The 6,000-nt window shown below is 36.3% G+C and overlaps 1 protein-coding gene across 1 annotated transcript in view; it reads left to right on the top strand.

Annotated features, from left to right (window-relative positions):
- Positions 1-6,000, top strand: part of LOC138710867 (uncharacterized) — a 2,470,114-nt gene that overhangs the window by 275,549 nt on the left and 2,188,565 nt on the right. The window contains exon 2 of the mRNA XM_069842040.1: positions 3,170-3,240. The gene's annotated coding sequence lies outside the window, so the exon portion shown is untranslated. The remainder of the gene's footprint in view (positions 1-3,169; positions 3,241-6,000) is intronic.

A 6,000-nucleotide genomic window follows, 5' to 3' on the forward strand; every position in this document is an offset into this window, starting at 1 on the left:
GAGATCTGTTGTTATCTGCAGGGACGAGCAATTACCCCCATTCTGCCAATAGGACAGCTGAGCAACCCATTGATTACCTTCAGCCTTCCCCCAACATACAGTTGCTCATTCTACGAGGCTTGGACCACAACAATGAAGTACTCGACCCAAATACAAAACAGGTGAAACTATGCATTGAGAGGCTTTTGTATGTAGCCATGGGAGCGATCATTCACCAAACGAATGTCGTGTCTGGGATAGGAGCAGCAATTGTTCGCAAGCAACAGCACCGCAAGTCTGCCAACATTTGAGACACATCACACGCAGTGCTGCTTCTCTATTGAATCTGCTCCGTGTTTAGCTATAGGTTCATATCTGCGCTCTATTAACGTGTTGCTATGGGTAATTGCAAGTGAGAAACTCTACTTGCTTAAGGCTCTGGGTGTAAATGATAATTCTAGCAACAAAAATCTTAACAACTAAGTAGAGAGAAATCCTACAAAGCTGACGTAGCTCTATAGAAATGTATCCGTTATATTTTCGAGAAGTGTTTTCAGTGTTCAAAGCACGTTGGGTGTTAAAAACTCAATTCAATATCAAAATTTACCTTTATTTTTATGAGACGTGGCCCTAATAAATTCTTAAATTGTTTGATACAACACAATAAAATCGACGGGACAATTCAAAAAGGGAAAGAACTCAAAATTTAAAGTTGTGAGAGAACTGCATTTTGAAGTCCGATGTTACTGTGAAAAATGCAAGGATCAATGAAACTGCTTCAAATTTTGTTAATTCATTCATTCACATTTTTCTGCCCAAGAGCAAGTCTTTCACTGCGAACTCAGCATTCTCCAGTCTTTCCTATTTTCTGCCTTCCTTTTAGTCTCCGCATACGATCCATGTATCTTAATGTCGTCTATCATTTATCTTCTTCTGACCCGAACTTTGCTCCCGTTCACCATTCTTTCCAGTGCATCCTTTCTTCTCAGCCAGTGGCCCAGCTAATTTCTTTTTCTCTTCCTGATCAGTTTCAACATTATTCTTTCTTCAAACCACTCTTTCTAGCACAGCTTCATTTCTTATTCTGTCTGTCCATTTCACACGCTCCATTCTTCTCCATATCCATGTAGTTTTCATCTGGAATCTTTTATCGTGGAAAGACTCATCATGCTAATCTTTTATCGTGGAAAGACTCATAATGCCAATCCTTTATCGTGGAAAGATTCATCATGCCAATCTTTTATCGTGGAAAGACACATCATGCCAATCTTTTTTCGTGGAAAGACTCATAATGCCAATCTTTTATCGTGGAAAGACTCATAATGCCAATCTTTTATCGTGGAAAGACTCATCATGCCAATCTTTTATCGCGGAAAGACTCATCATGCCAATCTTTCATCGTGGAAAGACTCATCATGCCAATCTTTTATCGTAGAAAGACTATCATGCTATGTTTGCAGTTTTTCTTGGGAAAGATAAATGCAGTAACTTTCCACATACCACTTTCTCTTTTGCATCTTGAAAGATCCCAGGGGGCTCTAGCGTGTAGGTGAGGAGAGTGGATTAGACTAATTAGGCCCTCCGGACTTCACCGACGGAATTTTTGACGTTGTTTTATATATACTGTAAGTTTCAAATTGGAGTGGTGTTAATTGGATTTGTCACAGCAACATAAACTTTGAAATGCAATTCTCATTAAATTTAGTGTTGTTTTCCTTTTTAATTGGTCCGTCGAAATAATGTCTCCAGGAAGTAAGAGTAACATAAATCATTATTGACTAATGCTGAAAAATCGAGGACTGGCAAAGTTACAAAACTTATATTAGTCTATGTGAGATGAAAATTTAAGAAAATTTCACAATGAAATGCTGTGTAACAATTAACAAGTTAAATACCATACATAGTCTACAAGATATCAACATTATGATAATTATTAATTTCATCATCATCATCATCATTATCATCATCATGTGCCTTCAAATATTGGCTTCCTTGATTATGTATACATGCAAACCCTTTGTGTAGGCCTATAGGAATGAACTTACACTGTTCAGTTATTCGCATACCAAGTAAGCATTTATAAGGCGATTAAAGCCGAATGACGTCAGCGTAAGAAATCGTTCCACCAAATCCTCTAATTTTTTCTATTAATGTAGGTCGAATATAGGCGTTACACGTCAAAATATTTCTGCGAACATCTTTAGACGAAATTAAAATATTCGTGATAAAAGCGTAAATGTAAGATGACAGATCACGAATGAAATATTATAGAATAATAAGAAATGGGAGAAATAATAATAATAATAATAATAATAATAATAATAATAATAATAATAATAATAATAATAATAAGATAATAATGATTTATTTTAGCTGGCAGAATTACAGTAAGGCCGTATATATTGATGTAAAACTCCGATGAACTAGTCGGATGTCCATCTTCTGAATGGAATAAAGTGGAGGCACATAGCAAGATAAGGGATGAATAAGGAGAAGTATCACACGTGGTGGATACTGCCAGGTTGAAGGGAGGGGAGTGGATTGGTCACTTTACTGACATAAGTAGTAGATAAGTGGTTTTTCAGAGATAATATAAAAAGTGGGTTTAGGCGGTTTGTGATTTGTTCATTCAATTATATATTTTAATGATGATGTGTCGTAATACAATATTCTTCACCTGTGTTAATTAAACTATTGTTAACTATTTTTATGATTTATAATGTATTATTAACGTTATTCAGTTCGTGTCCGGTCTCAATTAGATGGGCTGCAAATTTAGATTTGTTACGATTACTCCGGAAATCTGATAGGCCTATGTGTTCTTTTTACCTTGTGTTAAAATTTCTTTTCGTTCTCCTATGTATTTTTATCACATTTTGTGCAATTGAGTTTATATATTCCACTTTTCTAGTGACCATTTCCCTCTCCTAATTTATTTGGTAATATATTGTTTAATTTATTATTTGTTTTATGTGCTACTTCTTAAAAGGCTGCTTAAGTTGTTATTTATTTGACCAATTTATGTCATGGTGGCACATGTTTCTGCCTTTTTAGGTTTTATTTGTTGGAGAGTTGTGTGTGTTTTATTTTGTCGTGTTCTGATAAGTTTGTTTATGATCTGTATAATTTTTTTTTACTGAAACCGTTTTCTATTGCTAAGTTTATTATATGGTTGCATTCTTTTTTGCAGAAATATTTATTTACTGGTGTACTTATTGGTCTGTCGATGATACATCTAACTGCAACCTCACAACACCAAATGTAAGTTGTTCAATAGAACCATATTACAAAGACTTATGTTAGGGCCTAAATGAACCTTTAATACAAATTAATATTTTAGTTAACTGTTATTTTTATCGCTGTGTTGATACATTTTATCAATCATTACTTTTAACTTTAAACCTTAATATAAGCATAAGGTCCTGTGATAACATTGTACAATTATATTTAAATGACTTTAGTGTTTAAACACATTTATGTACGTACCTAATATTGACCTGAAGATGCCTAATGTCTAGTCTAATCCACACAATAAGTACAGTAATATTGTAATGGCTTTTTAACACATTATATTACTTGATAAGTTTGTAGACGGAAAAGCATCTAATTAATAGTACATTATGCAACGAGCCTATAATGAAGGTAATTAAGAAGTGAGTATGGATATTTATGAAACGAACGCAAGCGAGTTTCATAATTTTCATACGAGCTTCTTAATTACCATTATAGGCGAGTTTCATACGACTTTTTATGCTCGACCATATTTCTAACTTGATATTATTAATTTTATTGTATCTGACCTGGAGCAATGTCCCGTATGTTGTGAGATGTGCGCAGACGCGAAAGTATTGATTTTTTCCGAGGAACAGATGTCCACATTGACCTTGCTAGGCCCTAAGAACCTACAGAGATAACATTGAAATAAAATTAGACATTGAAAAACGAGATGACAAATTGAATTTATTTGAATATTATTTACAATTAACGCTAATTATTATAGTAACGGAACATAACCTTCTGCGACAGTATTGGATTTCCAGCCTCCGTGACTTTTCGCTAATTCTCTTTCGATTGCATATCCGAGAATAATCGATACTTGCGGTTTTATAACGGTAGAAAGCTGACCTGTCATTGGCTGAAAGACCTGACCTTTAATGAGTAGGTGTACTTTAATGACATGCATTAAAGGTCTGCTACCAGGTGTATAATTACTACTTTTCGGCATGGTCGAGCATAAACAATATTGCAAGAGAGAAAGACAATTTAGAGGGTTGGTTTAAGGCGCGTTAGAACTAAATCTGAAGAGGGGTCAATGGAGCAACAGAGAAAAATGGAGATGGACTATCGAAAGTTCTAACAACTGATATATTATTATTATTATTATTATTATTATTATTATTATTATTATTATTAATTTCTCAATCGTGCATAAAGTCGACCATTATTGAGTAGGCTACTCATAGCACGCAAGCGAATTACTCTTGTGACCAATTCATGTCAAGCAGATACAGGTATCAATCATAAACATGATTCATTCCTTAGAATGAATACTTAAATTGCTGCTTGGCTAACCTTACCAATAAGTAATATGATAATACAGTGCGTTCGCTTCCCCTTGCGGCCTGCCAGCAAGCGCGGAGCATTAGTTATCAATCCTCAAGCTTATCCTACTCATTTATTGTTATCACTTGAGTACTAACCTTGTTACAAAAGATGCTGAAAGTGGTGTCCATGCATTGATGCATTCTTGACTGTGTCTTCTACACTGACAAGCGTAAACTGACTGCTCACGGAAACCACCACGCGTGGCCTTGAGGCGTTTTTTTTAAGCGCTTCAGTAAAGTAAACTGATTGTTGAAACAGAACGCCGGAGAGAATTTTTCTCCGTTCCATCACTCTTTCATCATATGATGACGCAGAATATCTGCATGGAAATATCATATGTACTTCGGTACATCAAAATATATATGATATGCGTAATAAATCACTTTGTGATTTAAGACGGCGCCTATACCGTCGGATCCCGGCCAACCAGTCACTCATTCGAGTGCACCTCAACACATGTATGGACTTCGGTTCTGCGTTCATAGACATCTATGACGTAGTGCAGAGGGCGGCCACTAGAGGGAACCCAAGAGATGGAGCTTAATCTGAGACGATTCTGACCGGCGTCGGGGTTGTATCCGGCGTGGCTTAGTGGATAAACCATCAGCACGTAGAGCTGAAAACCCGGGTTCAAATCCTGGCGCCGGAGAGAATTTTTCTCCGTTCCATCACTCTTTCATCATAGAACGCAATTAGGTCAGCTGACTGCAAAATGATGGACAGCTGTTGAGTGATTCTTAAGGTACGGTCACACGTCGCTACTTTTGCTGCGCAAGTTTTGTACTGCAGCTGCAAAAGTTGCTTGTCGTGTTCACACGTAAGCCAAAAGTAGCGCGCTGCACGCTACTTTTCGTGCTGCGCAACCCGAGTGCTGCAAAAGTTGCAACTGGAGGTTGAGAGTCTGTTCACACACACAAGGCGCTACTTTTGCAGCCGCAGTCATGCTGCAGGTTTCCATCTCCGTGTTGACTTCTCAATATACATTTTGTGGTTATGTTCGCATTATTAATAAACTCATGCGAAAGCTTACTTATCTATAATTTGCTTTTCTATCCTAACTAGTATTCAGAAATTGGCATTATTTTTACTATAAAGCTTTTAAAAACGCCTATATACTTAAATGATAACCAACAACATATTCACGTAATCAATGTTGGCAACCCTCCTGTTTGGAACTACGCTATAGAAAATTAAAAAAAAAAAAAAGTGAATTATATCGTCAGCAAATATGCTCAGACTGTGTTGTGCATTTAGTAACTGTTACAAATAATTTATTTTCATCACATCTAACATTAAACTACATCCAAACAATAAAAGTATCATTGGCACATTTGGGTGGCGACACTGGTCGCAACCGCAGCAAAAGTTTCAACAAAACCGATATTAAAAATGCTGCGGCTGCAACCCTGAGAACCC

The sequence above is a fragment of the Periplaneta americana genome, chromosome 12 (assembly GCF_040183065.1).
Source record: "Periplaneta americana isolate PAMFEO1 chromosome 12, P.americana_PAMFEO1_priV1, whole genome shotgun sequence".
Lineage (NCBI taxonomy): Eukaryota > Metazoa > Arthropoda > Insecta > Blattodea > Blattidae > Periplaneta > Periplaneta americana.